Source organism: Ranitomeya imitator, chromosome 1 (assembly GCF_032444005.1).
Source record: "Ranitomeya imitator isolate aRanImi1 chromosome 1, aRanImi1.pri, whole genome shotgun sequence".
NCBI lineage: Eukaryota > Metazoa > Chordata > Amphibia > Anura > Dendrobatidae > Ranitomeya > Ranitomeya imitator.
In genome coordinates this window covers 580,656,318-580,674,500 of record NC_091282.1, presented here as the reverse complement: position 1 = coordinate 580,674,500, position 18,183 = coordinate 580,656,318, and the positions used below count along the sequence as shown (strand labels likewise).

Sequence of the window (18,183 nt, the reverse complement as noted above, 5' to 3'; positions counted from 1 at the left end):
TGTGTGGTGATGTGTTGGGCGGCGGGATTATGTGTGGTGATGTGGGGGGTGGGATTATGTGTGGTGATGTGTTGGAGGGCGGGATTATGTGTGGTGATGTGTTGGGGGCGGGATTGTGTGTGGTGATGGGGTGGAAGGCGGGATTATGTGTGTTGATGTGTTGGGGGGCGGGATTATGTGTGGTGATGTGCTGGGGGCGGGATTATGTGCGGTGATGTGTTGAGGGGTGGCAATATGTGTGGTAATGGGGTGGGGGGGCGGGATTATGTGTGGTGATGTGTTGGCGGGGCAGAATTATGTGTGGTGATGTGGTGGGGGGCTGATTGTGTGTGGTGATGGGGTGGTGGGCGGGATTATGTGTGGTGATGTGGGGGGCGGGGCGGGATTGTGTGTGGTGATGGGTGGGGGGCGGGATTGTGTGTGGTAATGGGGTGGGGGGTGGGATTGTGTGTGGTGATGTAGTGGGGGGCGGGATTATGTGTGGTGATGTGGTGGGGGCGGGATTGTGTGTGGTGATGGGGTGGGGGGTGGGATTGTGTGTGGTGATGTGTTGGGCGGCGGGATTATGTGTGGTGATGTGGGGGGTGGGATTATGTGTGGTGATGTGTTGGAGGGCGGGATTATGTGTGGTGATGTGTTGGGGGCGGGATTGTGTGTGGTGATGGGGTGGAAGGCGGGATTATGTGTGTTGATGTGTTGGGGGGCGGGATTATGTGTGGTGATGTGTTGGGGGGCGGGATTATGTGCGGTGATGTGTTGAGGGGTGGCAATATGTGTGGTAATGGGGTGGGGGGGCGGGATTATGTGTGGTGATGTGTTGGCGGGGCAGAATTATGTGTGGTGATGTGGTGGGGGGCTGATTGTGTGTGGTGATGGGGTGGTGGGCGGGATTATGTGTGGTGATGTGGGGGGCGGGGCGGGATTGTGTGTGGTGATGGGTGGGGGGCGGGATTGTGTGTGGTAATGGGGTGGGGGGTGGGATTGTGTGTGGTGATGTAGTGGGGGGCGGGATTATGTGTGGTGATGTGGTGGGGGCGGGATTGTGTGTGGTGATGGGGTGGGGGGTGGGATTGTGTGTGGTGATGGGGTGGGGGGTGGGATTGTGTGTGGTGATGGGGTGGGGGGCGGGATTGTGTGTGGTAATGGAGTGGGGGGAGGGATTATGTGTGGTGATGTGTTGGGGGGCGGGATTTTGTGTGGTGATGTGGGGGGGCGGGATTATGTGTGGTGATGTGTTGGGGGCGGGATTATGTGTGGTGATGTGGGGGGTGGGATTATGTGTGGTGATGTGTTGGGGGGCGGGATTATGTGTGGTGATGTGTTGGGGGGCGGAATTATGTGTGGTAATGGAGTGGGGGGCGTGATAGTGTGTGGTGATGTGGTGGGGGGCGGGATTTTGTGTGGTAATGGTGTGGGGGGCGAGATTGTGTGGTTATGGGGTGGGGGGGCGGTATTGTGGTGATGTGGTGGGGGCGGGATTATGTGTGGTAATGGGGTGGGGGTGGGATTGTGTGTGGTGATGGGGTGGGAGGCGGTATTATGTGTGGTGATGTGTTGGGGTGCGGGATTATGTGTGGTGATGTGGTGGGGGGTGGGATTGTGTGTGGTAATGGGGTGGGGGGCGGGATTATGTGTGGTGATGGGGTGGGGGGCGGGATTGTGTGTGGTAATGGGGTGGGGGCGGGATTGTGTGTGGTGATGTGGTGGGGGGCGGGATTGTGTGTGGTGATGTGGTGGGAGGCAGAGCTACTGTGCAGGGGGCGGGATTAGCGAGTAATCTCAATGCCTCTTATATATAGATACAAATTTCAATTCAAACATTTCACAGAAATAAATCTATACAAATTTCCTGAGGTTCTTTGACACCTGAATTTTGATGAGCGAGCACTAAAATACTCAGGTACTCGGCCAGAACAACGAGCCCAATGTAAGTCTGTGGGAGACCCAAGTATTTTTACAGCGATCCCCCCCGGGGGTCCTTTTAAGGTCTAAAAATGTCTGAAAATGATGTAAACACTACTCAAATGACACAGGGATATCATGGGGATCGCCCCTGGAAGAATCCCTGACTCCTAGTTCACAGCTTTAATCAATTTTTTCCAAGATTCATGCAATTTTTCCCGATGCCACAAAAAACACAATAAAATGAAACCAAAACGGGTTTCGCTGGGAAATATGTCAAGGTACATCCTTTGCAGGTTAATGACAGATCCCGCTGATTCTGAGACTGTTTTTTCGTTACATATTGTACTTCATGTTAGTGGTAACATTTCTTCGATATTACTTGCAATTATTTATGAATAAAACTTTGTATTTTTATGCCCTTAAATTAGAGAGATATGTCACGAAAAATAGTTAATAAATAACATTTTTTTTTCCGTTAGGGAGTTATAAGGGTTAAAAGTTGACCAGCAATTTCTCATTTTTACAACACCATTTTTTTAGGGACCACATCACATTTGAAGTCATTTTGAGGGGTGTATATAATAGAAAATAACCAAGTATGACAATATTCTAAAAACTGCACCCTTCAAGGTTCTCAAAACCACATTCAAGAAGTTTATTAACCCTTTATGTGCTTCACAGGAACTGAAACAATGTGGAAGGAAAAAATGAACATTTAACTTTTTCTTTTATTATTATTATTTAATTATATAGCACCATTAATTCCATGGTGCTGTACATGAGAAAGGGGTTACATATAGAGTTATAGATATCGTTTACAGTAAACAAATTTACAGTGACAGACTGGTACAGAGGGGAGAGGACCCTGTCCTTGCGCCCTACATTCTATGGGATAGTGGGGAAGAGACAGAATGTAGGGGCGAGGCGGCGGCTCTGGCGATGGCGAGGTGGCAGAATGGATATTGCAGGCTGTAGGCTTTCTTGAAGAGATGGGTTTTCAGGTTCCGTCTGAGGGAGCCAAGGGTGGTGGATAGTCGGACGTGTTGAGGCATGGAATTCCAGAGGATGGGGGATATTCGAGAGAAATCTTGGAGACTGTTGTGTGAGGAACGAATAAGTGTGGAGGAGAGTAGGAGGTCTTCGGAGGATCGGAGATTATGTGAGGGAAGATATTGGGAGATTAGTTCAGAGATATAGGGAGGGGACAGGTTGTGGATGGCTTTGTAGATCAGTGTTAGTAGTTTGAACTGGATTCGTTGGGGAATTGGGAGCCAGTGGAGGGATTTGCAGAGGGGAGAAGCAGGGGAGTAGCGAGGAGAGAGGTGGATTAGCCGGGCAGCAGAGTTGAGGACAGACTGGAGTGGTGCAAGAAAGTTAGCGGGGAGGCCACAGAGGAGGGTGTTGCAGTAGTCGAGGCGGGAGATGAAGAGTTGGAGGCGACAGTAGGTGTCAAGAGTTTGGACGTGCGGTTTGAAGTACAGGGCAGAGTCGAGAGTTATCCCGAGGCAGCGGATTTCAGGTGCGGGAGAGAGTGTGATGCCGTTTACCATAATAGATAGGTCAGGTAGGGGGGATACATGAGATGGGGGAAAGATGATGAGTTCGGTTTTGTCTACATTGACTTTTAGGAAGCGAGAGGAGAAGTAGGAGGATATGGCTGACAGACACTTTGGGATTCTGGACAGCAGAGAGGTGGCATCTGGGCCAGAGAGGTAGATCTGAGTGTCGTCAGCATACAGATGGTACTGGAAGCCGTGGGACTTTATGAGTTGTCCTAGGCCAAGAGTATAGATGGAAAAAAGTAAGGGCCCTAGGACAGAGCCCTGAGGGACTCCAACAGAGAGAGGGCGGGATGAGGAGGTGGTGTGGGAGTGGGAAACGCTAAGTGTGCGGTCGGAAAGGTATGAGGCAATCCAGGACAGGACAATGTCTTTGATGCCAAGGGAAGAAAGAATCTGTAGCAGTAGGCAGTGATCGACTGTGTCGAAAGCAGAGGACAGGTCAAGAAGGAGGAGGATGGAGAACTGTCTGTTAGCTTCGGCTGTGAGTAAGTCATTAGTAATTTTTGTCAGGGCAGTTTCGGTGGAGTGGTGGGGGCGGAAGCCAGATTGGAGGTTGTCAAGGAGAAAGTTAGATGAGAGGTGGGAGGAAATTTTTGCAAACATTTTACTTCAGAATCATTTTTTTATTTTCACAAGTGTAAAAACAGAAATTAAACCATAAATTTTGTTGTGCAATTTCTCCTGAATACGTCGATACCACATATGTGGGGGTAAACCACTGTTTGGGCGTACCGCAGAGCTTGGAAGTGAAGGAGCGCCGTTTGACTTTTTCAATGCAGAATTGGCTGGAATTTAGATTGGATGCCATGTCACGTTTAGAGAGCCCCTGATATGCCTAAACAGTGGAAACCCCCCACAAGTGACACCATTTTGGAAACTAGACCCCATAAGGAACTTATCTAGATGTGTGGTGAGCACTTTGAACCCCCAAGTGCTTCACAGAAGTTTATAATGTAGAGCCGTGAAAATAAAAAATCACATTTGTTTACACAAAAATGATCTTTTCGCCCACAAATTCTTATTTTCTCAAGGGTAACAGGAGAAATTAGACCACAAAAGTTGTTGTGCAATTTCTCCTGAGTACATCGATACCCCATATGTGGGGGTAAACCACTGTTTGGCCGCACCGCAGAGCTTGGAAGAGAAGGAGTGCCATTTTACTTTTTCAATATAGAATTGGCTGGAATTGAGATTGGATGCCATGTTACGTTTGGAGAGCCCCTGATGTGCCTAAACAGTAGAAACCCCCCACATGTGACCCCATTTTAGAAACTAGACCCCCCAAGGAACTTATCTAGATGTGTGGTGAGAACTTTGAATGCCCAAGTGCTTTACAGAAGTTTATAATGCAGAGTGAAAATAAAAAATATTTTTTTTCCACAAAAAAGATATTATAGCCCCCAAGATTTTATTTTCACAACGGTAACAGGAGAAATTGGACCACTAAAGTTGTGGTCCAATTTATCCCGAGTACACTGATGCCCCATATGTAGGGGTAAACCACTGTTTGGGCGCACGGCAGAGCTCGGAAGGGAAGGAGCGCCGTTTTGGAATGCAGACTTTGATAGAATGGTCTGTGGGCGTTATGTTGCGTTTGCAGAGCCCCTGATGTACCTAAACAGTAGTAACCCCCCCAAGTGACCCCATTTTGGAAACTAGACCCCCCAAGGAACTTATCTAGATGTGTGGTGAGAACTTTGAATGCCCAAGTGCTTCACAGAAGTTTATAATGCAGAGTCGTGAAAATAAAAAATATTTTTTTTCCACAAAAAAGATTTTGTAGCCCCCAAGTTTTTATTTTCACAAGGGTAACAGGAGAAATTGGACCGCAAAAGTTGTTGTCCAATTTATCTCGAGTACGCTTATGCCCCATATGTGGGGGAAAACCACTGTTTGGGCGCACGGCAGAGCTCAGAAGGGAGGGAGCACCATTTGACTTTTTGAGCACAAAATTGGCTGTCGTGTTTGGACACCCCCTGATGTACCTAAACAGTGGAAACCCCCCAATTCTAACTCCAACCCTAACCCCAACACACCCCTATCCCTAATCCCAACCCGATCCATAATCCTAATCACAACCCTAATGATAATCACAACCCTAACCCCAAAACAACCCTAATGTCAACTTAACCATAACCCTAATCAAAACCCTAAATCCAACACACCCCTAATCCTAATCTCAACCCTAACCTCAAACCTAACCCTAATCCCAATACACCCCTAATCCCAACCCTAACCTTAACCCTAATCCCAAAACTTACTCTAATCCCAAGCGTAACCCTAATGTCAACCTAACCCTAATACCAACCCTAATCCAAACCCTAACCCTAATCCCAACTCTAACCCTAACTTTAGCCGCAACCCTAGCCCTACCTTTAGCCCCAACCCTAGCCCTAGCCCTAACCCTAAATTTAGCCCCAACCCTAACCCTAGCCCTAACTTTAGCCCCAACCCTAACCCTAGCTCTAAGGCTACTTTCACACTTGCGTCGTGTGGCATCCGTCACAATCCATCATTTTGGACAAAAAACGGATCCTGCAAATGTGCCCGCAGGATGAATTTTTTGCCCATAGACTTGTATTGCCGACGAATCACGACGGATGGCCACACGTTGCGTCCGTCGTGCACTGGATCAGTTGTGTTTTGGCGGACCGTCGGCACAAAAAAAGTTCAATGTAACTTTTTTTGCATGTCGTGCATGTCTGGCCGTAACTCCACCCCCTCCTCCTCAGGACATAGACTGAGCAGCGGATGCATTGAAAAACTGCATCCGCTGCCCACGTTGTGCACTATTTTCACAACGTGTGTCGGTACGTCGGGCCGACGCAAGTGTGAAAGAAGCCTAACCCTAAATTTAGCCTAACCCTAAATTTAGCCTCAATTTAGCCTATATTTAGCCCCAATCCTAACCCTAAATTTAGCCCCAGCCCTAACCCTAAATTTAGCCCAACCCTAACCTTAATCGTAACCCTAAATTTAGCCCCAACCCAAACCCTAACCCTAACCCTAAATTTAGCCCCAACCCTAACCCTAAATTTAGCCCCAACCCTAACCCTTAATTTAGCCCCAACCCTAACCCTAAATTTAGCCCCAACCCTAACCCTAACCGTAACCCTAAATTTAGCCCCAACCCTAACCTTAAATTTAGCCCCAACTACTCCACCTGCTGGCCGGCATCTTTCCAGATGAAGCTGGTGGCCAGGAGAAGAAGCAGGAGGACCCAGGGACACCGGTAAGTATGATAGGGTCCTTGAATCCCCCTATTTCTCTGTCCTCTGATGTGCGATCACATCAGAGGACAGAGAATGAAAGATCGCTTTTTTTTTGCGATCGCTGGTAAATAGTTAATTATCGGCGATCGCAAAAAAGGGGTCGGTAAAAACCAACCCCGATCATATTCTTTGATTTTCCGGGTGCTGGCCGGCGGGCGCACTGCGCATGCGCCCGCCATTTTTTGACTGGAACAAGATGACGGTGCCCATCGGTAGCCACGAGGAGCACCGGGGGAGACAGGTGAGTATCGGGGGGCAATTGGGGACCCCATTTCTCTGTCCTCTGATGTACGATCACATCGGAGGACAGGGAAATTAAATGGGAAATCGCGGGGGGGTTTTTTTGCGATTGCCAGTAAACGGTTAATTACCGGTGATCGCAACCCGGGGGTCGGTAAAAAAAACCCCGAATCATGTTCTCTGGGGTCTCGGTTGCAGGGGGAAAATCCGACTCTGGGGGCGCCATTCACTTTTTCCACAGCACCGTTAATTAACGGCGCTGTGGTTTAAGTACCCTTAACTGCCGCCATTAAAAGGCGTATCGGCGGTCGTTAAGGGGATAAGCAGATGCATCTTGTTTTATTTATGAAGGAGGGACTCAAAGTCACAGAGCCTATTTTTACTGGTGCATCAGGCGGCATCATCTTCTAAAAAGCCCATTATTAAACAGTGGGTCTCCTAAGCTGTTGTAGCCTATGCTGTGAGTGGATGGGCTGCCAAGAATTACGACGCACCACAATACCCCTTTCATAAGATGTCCATGGGGGACTACTGAAAAAGTGTTGCATTGAATTCAAGGCCAGCCCTGCTACCAATTCAGATGAACCACAATAAGGCTATGTGCACACGTTGCGGATTAGGCTTAGGAATTTCTGGTGCGGATTCTGCCTTTCCTGGCAGAAAACGCACCTGCGGATTTATCTCGTTTTTGTGCGGTTCCGCAGCGTTTTTTGTGCGATTTTGCTGCAGTTTTTTTGCGGATTTGCTGTGTTTTTTACCCCTGCGGTTTTCTATAATGGAATGGGTACAAAAACGCTGCAAATTTACAAAAAAGAAGTGACATGCTACTTCTTTTAAACCGCAGCGTTTCTGCAGTAGATTTTCCGCAACGTGTGCAGAGCATTTTTTTTTCTCTCATTGATTTACATTGTACTGTAAATCAATTGCGGATCTGCAGCGTTTCTGCACCGCAAAAAATGCTGCGGATCCGCAGAGAATCCGCAACGTCTGCACATACCCTAAACCTTTGAACCCACATACTGGATGGGCCCCTGAAAATCCACTTCACAATATGCATTTTGTACTCTGTACTCCTTTGTTTTACACATTGGCAGCAAAGGCAGCCTTGCTGCATAGTCAGTCATATGCACTCCATTACGCCTTGGAAGCCACATACTGGATGGGCCCATGAAAATCCACATCACAATATTCAGTTTGTACTCCCATACTCCTTTGTTTTATACATTGGCAGCAGGACCAGCCCTGCTGCATAGTTATATGCACCCAATTACACCTTGGAACCCACATACTGAATGGGCACATGAAAATCCACTCGTATTTTTTAATGGTATGATTGATGGTTCCCTCTTTGCAGAATTATTTACAGGAGAATTTGGCAATTTTATTTGCCATGTTTTTAACAGTAAGTTTCAGATACGGCTTTAAATAAGGCTAATACTTGCAATACAAGGCAATTTTACTGCAAACTACAAAATTCAAGGAATAAAACAGTATTGAAGCCAGCATATTAAACAAATAATATTAATAAAGTATGATGGACCTCAGAGTAATAGAATATGCTGTATGGATAAATGGGGACCAGCTACCAAAAAACATGTGCAGAACAAAAAAGAGAAGGAAACAGGCAGCCATATGGTCCCATAAAAAATAACTATTTATTGAAATACATTAAAAACACCAGACAAAAAACAGGGGTACAAGAGGGGATGGAAGTACGCTCCTAATGGCAATGGAAAACAGGCCTGAAAGCCAATCCACAGACCGTGCTGCTATAGTGGCGTAATCTTACAAGGCACTTCCCCATGCCGCATAATAAATAATCAGATACATACAGGGCAAGTGCCCTCGCATGGGAAGTATAACATATAGTATTAATAGATCAACATACCCACAGCAGGCACCACGGATCCAAGGAGCAGAAAAACAGGCCCGACCCCGATGCGCGTTTTGGAGCGAGCAGCTCCTTCATCAGGGGCTAGCCCTAGTACATTTGGCGGACATATTTATGCGCCGCCGGCAGGAACCGGAAAATGATGTCAGAGACGCCCCCATAGCGCCATGCAGTCACTCCAGGCAGCGCGCGCCACCTCCAACATGGCCGCCGGCACCGGAAACTTGTGGGGCCCCACGTGACCAATGCCGGACGGCAGTACGGGGCGCGCGCACTGACTAGAAACACCGGCGCATGCGCACAAAGCAGCAGGGCACAGCGCCGCCATATTGGAATAGGGACTGGGCGAGGACAAAGGCGCAAGGCACAAAAACCGACATACAGTAAATACAAGGATGCTATGCATAAATACATAAGAAATCATTGTTAGCGACATATAATTAACAGTCATAATAGACTTAAGAGGGGAAAGACGCGGAAACCGCATCAAGCATATGGATAAGATGATAATCGATAACAAATACATTAAATATGAAAATACTAGAACAATGTATATATGTGTATACACACACAAGATGTATATATGTGTATACAAACAAAATAAACATAAACACAATATACAAAGACCATAAGTACACAAAAAATAAAAAATAATAAAGAAATACAAAATACCACATATACCTATACCTCTAAATAAATCACCAAAAACATAGCCATTACATATATATATATATATATATATATATATATATATATATATATACATACATATATCCTGGGTACCATGTACAGAAGGACAGCATCTAAAAATACAGAGATGTACACACACAAAATACTAAAATTAATACGAAAAATAATGACAGGCTCCGGATGTTGACACGCTGAAGGACTCTCAAAGCAGCATCATTCATTCACGGCTCCAAACTATCAACGCTACAAAAACTAGAAACAAAATAAGACAAGTTAAAACACGAATAAAAGAAACAAAAGCCATAGGTAACGCAACCTATACAATGCAAACGCAGGTGTGGATCACAGGAATGGGGCAAAGGAAATATTTTCATTCAACCCATCCGGGTGAATGGTACGCAGGGTCCATATCCACCTTGTCTCCAATCGTGCAAGGCGTTTGGACAATCCCCCACCCCTGATATTAATGTTGAGCAGATCAATACCTCGTACCCTCAACGACGCTGCGTCACAGGGGTGGTAGTCTCTGAAATGTCTTGGTAATGTTTTGAGAGTGGTAACATCAAGACATGTGGTTGCCGCCTGAATACCGAGAACGTGCTCTCTAACTCTAACTTTTAATTGTCTTGTGGTCAATCCAATATATATAAGACCACAAGGACAGGTGGCATAATATATCACGTATCTTGATGTGCATGATATAGTTTTTTGATAGTATAATTTTTACTGCCATCAGAGTTAGAGAAAGACGAGCACCGCTCAATGTTACATAGTTACATAGTTACATAGTTATTAAGGTTGAAGGAAGACTATAAGTCCATCTAGTTCAACCCATAGCCTAACCTAACATGCCCTAACATGTTGATCCAGAGGAAGGCAAAAAAAACCATGTGACAAAGAGTAAGCTCCACATTGGGGAAAAAAATTCCTTCCCGACTCCACATACGGCAATCAGGCTAGTTCCCTGGATCAACGCCCTATCAAGGAATCTAGTGTATATACCCTGTAACATTATACTTTTCCAGAAAGGTATCCAGTCCCCTCTTAAATTTAAGTAATGAATCACTTATTACAACATCATATGGCAGAGAGTTCCATAGTCTCACTGCTATTACAGTAAAGAATCCGCGTCTGTTATTATGCTTAAACCTTTTTTCCTCCAAACGCAGAGGATGCCCCCTTGTCCCTGTTTCAGGTCTATGATTAAAAAGATCATCAGAAAGATCTTTGTACTGTCCCCTCATATATTTATACATTAAAATAAGATCACCCCTTGGTCATCGTTTTTCCAAACTAAATAGCCCCATGTTAGGACAGGCAACACATTTACCACATGGAGTACAACCACCCCTTGCGGCAGCGCCGTCGAGGAACGTAGGCACGGTCTGACCAACATAGTGGCTGTGGGTGAGCTGATCCCTCAGATTCCTAGCTCGCCGAAACGTCATTAACGGATTTTTCGGGAAGAATTTCTGAATTATCGGGTCAGCCCGCAAAATCGGCCAGGCCCTCTTCATAGCTAATCGCATACCAGCGTGTTGGGGATGGTATGATGTGATAAACCTGATTTGGTTACTACCACTAGAATTACCAGAATTACTTCTATAGAGAAGGCTGTCTCGATCAGAGTGTTTTGCCCGATGATAGGCCTTCTTCAAGACTCGCCTGCTGTACCCCCTTGCCAGGAACCGAGACGTAAGCTCACCCGCCCGACTCATGAAATCTTGTTCACTCGAGCAGACATGTCTCAAACGCAGAAACTGACTGACGGGAATGGCCTTAATCATATGGGAAGGATGACATGACGAGGCATGCAGGAGGGTATTAGTAGCAGTTGGTTTCCGGAAAATATCCGTTTGTAGCCTACCCTCCGCATCCCTTCTAATCATGACATCCAGGAAGTCGATCCTCTCACTATCCCACACCGGGGTCAGGCGAATATTAAGGTCATTGTTGTTCAAAACAGAGATAAACTGCGCAAGGTCAACGGAGGTGCCCTGCCAGACAAAGAAGATGTCGTCGATGTAGCGTGTCCAAAGAAGGACACGCTCAATCGACCCCTGTTTGTCTGACAGGAAGAGGTCCCTCTCCCACATACCCAGGAACAGATTAGCATAGGAGGGCGCAAAGGCCGCCCCCATGGCTGTCCCCTGGATCTGTAGGTAGAAGGACCCCTTAAACACAAAAAAAATATGCGTGAGAGTGAACTCTAGTAGCTCCAGGATGAGATCCCTCAAAGATGGAGAAAGAGTAGACGTATTCAAAAAATAACGAACAGCACGAATGCCGTCCTGATGATGAATATTGGTGTAGAGGGATTCTACATCAACTGAAGCCAACAGAGTATCACTCTCTAAACACAGTCCGTCAACCCTGCGCAGCAAATCACCTGTATCCTTGAGTAACGAGGGCAACAAAGACACCAATGGCTGTAAATAAAAATCTATCCATCCGTTCACACGCTCAAGAAAGTTTCCCCTGCCTGACACAATTGGTCGACCGGGTGGCACCAGAGCATCCTTATGTATCTTCGGCATGAGATACAGAGTAGGGATGGTAGGTTCCTTTACCACAAGTGCCGAAGCCAGCTCACGGGTGACAACCCCGCCGTCCAAGGCCCTTTTAATGATAGAATCCAGTTTAGAAACAAATGCAGAGAGGGGGTTATACGTTAACCTCCTATAGCAGGTAGTATTATTGAGTTGGTTAAAAGCCTCCCTCTCATACATTTGCTTCGGCCAGACGACGACATTGCCACCCTTGTAAGCCGGCTTCAGCACTATATCGGGCAGTTCTTGTAGGTACCTTAGCCGTGCTCTTTCTTCTATAGTTAAATTATCAGTCCTACCGAATTTAGGAATATTCTGGAATTCATTGGATACCACCTGGACGAAGAGGTCAATGCTGGGACAAGAAGAGAACGGGGGGAACCTAGTGGAACGCGGACGGATGGATGGAGGAATCTTACCTCCTTCGTTGTTGTGTTACTCAGCCAGTTCTTCCAGTGTCCTTATTGCCTCTTGTTCCTCCTCTGTTGGAAACAGTTTATGAAATTCGTCATTGTAATAGTATCTTTTGAACAACAATGACCTAGCAAAAACATGAAGATCTTTAATTGCGGTAAACGTGTCGGACCCCAGTGTGGGAGAGAAGGACAGACCCCTACCCAATAGTGATAGGTCAGTCTCAGTGAGGGTATGTTCACTCAAGTTAATTACCTTATTATCTCGTCCCCTGGCAACGGGACCAGCAGGAGGCCCTCTCTTGTATGGATGGTAAGCATGATCCCTCAATCTATGGGAATCTCCATAGGAGGAAAACGAGGTAGAAGAAATATCGGACTGTCCACTAACTGATGAAATGGAACCACTAGATGGAACTCTATGGAGATCTACGTTGCTTTTTCTGAAGTAATTCTGGTAATTCTAGTGGTAGTAACCAAATCAGGTTTATCACGTCATACCATCCCCAACACGCTGGTATGCGATTAGCTATGAAGAGGGCCTGGCCGATTTTGCAGGCTGACCCGATAATTCAGAAATTCCTCCCGAAAAACCCGATAATGACGTTTCGGCGAGCTAGGAATCTGAGCTACTAGAGTTCACTCTCACGCATAATTTTTTTGTGTTTAAGGGGTCCTTCTACCTACAGATCCAGGGGACAGCCATGGGGGCGGCCTTTGCGCCCTCCTATGCTAATCTGTTCCTGGGTATGTGGGAGAGGGACCTCTTCCTGTCAGACAAACAGGGGTCGATTGAGCGTGTCCTTCTTTGGACACGCTACATCGACGACATCTTCTTTGTCTGGCAGGGCACCTCCGTTGACCTTGCGCAGTTTATCTCTGTTTTGAACAACAATGACCTTAATATTCGCCTGACCCCGGTGTGGGATAGTGAGAGGATCGACTTCCTGGATGTCATGATTAGAAGGGATGCGGAGGGTAGGCTACAAACGGATATTTTCCGGAAACCAACTGCTACTAATACCCTCCTGCATGCCTCGTCATGTCATCCTTCCCATATGATTAAGGCCATTCCCGTCAGTCAGTTTCTGCGTTTGAGACATGTCTGCTCGAGTGAACAAGATTTCATGAGTCGGGCGGGTGAGCTTACGTCTCGGTTCCTGGCAAGGGGGTACAGCAGGCGAGTCTTGAAGAAGGCCTATCATCGGGCAAAACACTCTGATCGAGACAGCCTTCTCTAGAGAAGTAATTCTGGTAATTCTAGTGGTAGTAACCAAATCAGGTTTATCACATCATACCATCCCCAACACGCTGGTATGCGATTAGCTATGAAGAGGGCCTGGCCGATTTTGCGGGCTGACCCGATAATTCAGAAATTCCTCCCGAAAAACCCGTTAATGACGTTTCGGCGAGCTAGGAATCTGAGGGATCAGCTCACCCACAGCCACTATGTTGGTCAGACCGTGCCTACGTTCCTCGACGGCGCTGCCGCACGGGGTGGTTGTACTCCATGTGGTAAATGTGTTGCCTGTCATAACATTGAGCGGTGCTCGTCTTTCTCTAACTCTGATGGCAGTAAAAATTATACTATCAAAAAACTATATCATGCACATCAAGATACGTGATATATTATGCCACCTGTCCTTGTGGTCTTATATATATTGGATTGACCACAAGACAATTAAAAGTTAGAGTTAGAGAGCACGTTCTCGGTATTCAGGCAGCAACCACGTCTTGATGTTACCACTCTCAAAACATTACCAAGACATTTCAGAGACTACCACTCCTGTGGCGCAGCGTCGTTGAGGGTACGAGGTATTGATCTGCTCAACATTAATATCAGGGGTGGGGGATTGGCCAAACGCCTTGCACGATTGGAGACAAGGTGGATATGGACCCTGCGTACCATTCACCCGGATGGGTGGAATGAAAATATTTCCTTTGCCCCATTCCTGTGATCCACACCTGCGTTTGCATTGTATAGGTTGCGTTACCTATGGCTTTTGTTTCTTTTATTCGTGTTTTAACTTGTCTTATTTTGTTTCTAGTTTTTGTAGCGTTGATAGTTTGGAGCCGTGAATGAATGATGCTGCTTTGAGAGTCCTTCAGCGTGTCAACATCTGGAGCCTGTCATTATTTTTTGTACTAATTTTAGTATTTTGTGTGTGTACATCTCTGTATTTTTAGATGTTGTCCTTCTGTACATGGTACCCAGGATATATATATATATATATATATATATATATATATATATATATATATGTATAGATAATGGCTATGCTTTTGGTGATTTATTTAGAGCTATAGGTATATGTGGTATTTTGTATTTCTTTATTATTGTTTATTTTTTGTTCTTATGGTCTTTGTATATTGTGTTTATGTTTATTTTGTTTGTATACACATATATACATCTTGTGTGTGTATACACATATATACATTGTTCTAGTATTTTCATATTTAATGTATTTGCTTTCGATTATCATCTTATCCATATGCTTATGCGGTTTCTGCGTCTTTCCCCTCTTAAGTCTATTATGACTATTAATTATATGTCGCTAACAATGATTTCTTATGTATTTATGCATAGCATCCTTGTATTCCTGGGCAGCTGTGCACTGTATGTCGGTTTTTGTGCCTTGCGCCTTTGTCCTCGCCCAGTCCCTATTCCAATATGGCGGCGCTGTGCCCTGCTGCTTTGTGCGCATGCGCCGGTGTGTCTACTCAGTGCGTGCGCCCCGTACTGCCGTCCAGCATTGGTCACGTGGGGCCCCACGTGTTTCCGGTGCCGGCGGCCATGTTGGAGGTGGCGCGCGCTGCCTGGAGTGACTGCATGGCACTATGGGGGCGTCTCTGACATAATTTTCCGGTTCCTGCCGGTGGCGCATAAATATGTGCGCCAAATGTACTATGGCTACCCCCTGATGAAGGAGCTGCTCGCTCCGAAACGCGCGTCGGGGTCGGACCTGTTTGTCTGCTCCTTGGATCCGTGGTGCCTGCTGTGGGTATGTTGATCTATTAATACTATATGTTATACTTCCCATGCGAGGGCACTTGCCCTGTATGTATCTGATTATTTATTATGCGGCATGGGGAAGTGCCTTGTAAGATTACGCCACTATAGCAGCACGGTCTGTGGATTGGCTTTCAGGCCTGTTTTCCATTGCCATTAGGAGCGTACTTCCATCCCCTCTTGTACCCCTGTTTTTTTGTCTGGTGTTTTTAATGTATTTCAATAAATAGTTATTTTTTATGGGACCATATGGCTGCCTGTTTCCTTCTCTTTTTTGTTCTGCACAAAATTCAAGGAATAGTATGATTGAATAGTGTGAGTGTGTACACTTTTGTATATGTTAACATACAAAGGTTAATAAGTACATACATGGATTAAATACATAGAGTGATTACGTATATATGAAGATTAACTACATACAGTATACTTACATCATCCACAAGAGGCTTTTAACCCCTTCACGGCCTTGCACTTTTCCGTTTTTGCGTTCTTGTTTTTCGTTCTCCTCCTTCCCAGAACCATAACTTTCATATTTTTACATCAATAAGGCCATGTGAGGGCTTGTTTTTTGCAGGACAAGTTGCACTTTTCAAAGAGATCATTGGTTTTACCATGTCGTGTACTAGAAAACGGGGAAAAAATTCCAAGTGCAGTGAAATTGCAAAAAAAGTGCAATCCCACACTTGTTTTTTGTTTGGCTTTTTTGCTAGGTTCAGTAAATGCTAAAACTGACCTGCCATTTTGATCTTCCAGGTCATTACGAGTTAATAGACACCAAACATGTCTTGGTTACATTTTATCTAAGTGGTAAAAAAAAATTCCAAACTTTGCTAAAAAAAATAAATTTTCCGATACCTGTAGCGTCTCCATTTTTCATGATCTGAGTTCAGGTAAGGGCTTATTTTTTGCATGCTGAGTTGGTGTTTTTAATACCATTTTGGTGCTGATACATTCTTTTGATAGCCTGTTATTACATTTTAATGCAATGTTGCGGCAACCAAAAAAACGTAATTCTGGCATTTCGAGTTTTTTCCTCGCTACACCGTTTAGCGATCAGGTTATTCCTTTTTTTATTGATAGATCGGGCGATTCTGAACGCAGCGATATCAAATATGTGTAGGTTTGATTTTTTTTATTGTTTTATTTTGAATGGGGCGAAAGGGGGGTGATTTAAACTTTTATATTTTTTTATTTTTTTCATATTTTTTAGAATTTTTTTTCACTTTTGCCATGCTTCAATAGTCGCCATGGGAGGCTAGAAGCTGGCACAACTTGATTGGCTCTGCTACATAGCAGCTATCATCAGATCGCTGCTATGTAGCTGAATTGCAGGCTTGCTATGAACGCCGACCACAGGGTGGCGCTCACAGCAGGCCAGCATCAGTAACCATAGAGGTCTCAAGGACCTCTATGGTTACTATCCTGACACATCACTGACCCCCGATCATGTGACGGGAGTCGGCGACGGGATCATTTCTGGCCGCGCGGCCGGAAGCACCGGTTAAATGCCGCTGTCAGCGTTTGACAGTGGTATTTAACTGGTTAATAGCGGCGGGTGAATTGCGATTTCATCTGCCACTATTGCGGGCAAATGTCAGCTGTTCAAAATAGCTGACATGTCCCGGCTTTGAGGTGGGCTCAGCGCCAGTATGGCGGTGGTCGAGAAGGGGTTAAACGTCGTCCGTCTAGAATATCATTGAAGCAACATCAAGACAGAGAACCCCTGCGAGATTACCTACACTGCATGGGCATCCGCAATATGCAGGTATCAGCACACTGTACATGTACAGGTACCCCAGTTTTGGCATCTGTCTTAGTCATGTTTCTCTGGTCTTATATAGTGATTTACACTATGTAGTAACTCTAGTTTCACCCAGACCTTCAAGTGGCCAGCTTTCTAGGTTGTATGAAACTGAGAGATAATGGAGTCATTATATGAGGGGCCATAAACCCCTAGAATATAAAAGCCACAAGGATTAGGATCAAACCACCACAGGCAGTGTTTCAGTAAACCTTAATGTTTTACAATGACAAACAGCAAACATATAGAGGCTTAGAACTGTTTGTAAAGTGAATAAACAAACATTTCTCAAGATTGTGTCACTATGATCATTGTCTGTCACATCTGTAAATGTTTTACAAGAAATGCAGCTATGTGATTGTCTGAATGCATTCAGTATACAGTATTTTAATCTGGATTCCAAATCGCCATTTGTATATTCGCCGAAGTTATGGCTCTCAAGGAGAGAAACTAATGAAGTCGACAAAGAAATATTTGTAATGAACTGCTGTGTCAAACTAACAGCATTGCTTTATCAAATTTATATGAAGTGTATTGTGTCCAATGTGAGCAACCAGGCAACACAAAAAGGAGCTTTTCACGTGAACTCTTTAAGGTACACAAATGTTATGAAGTCTTTGCCAACAAGGATGTGGTTTACTATTGCCATCACAGCCCCCCTTGCTCAAAATTCTGGGGCCTATAAAAGTACAGAACACGTTCACCCTGGTCATGTCGTCAGAGATAAGGAAGAGACATTGCAGGAAACAGAGTTAAGAAGTAGGCCCAATGTAATATCATGCCCAATTCCCATGTGGGGTCCATTCTTTACTAAATAAAATAATGCCATCACAGCCCCCTTGCCCAAAAT

At 45.4% G+C, this 18,183-nt stretch overlaps 1 protein-coding gene across 1 annotated transcript in view; it reads right to left on the bottom strand.

Annotated features, from left to right (window-relative positions):
• The window catches only part of LOC138680259 (excitatory amino acid transporter 5-like), a 1,936,174-nt gene that overhangs the window by 111,513 nt on the left and 1,806,478 nt on the right, over positions 1–18,183 (bottom strand). The gene's annotated exons all lie outside the window — the stretch shown is intronic.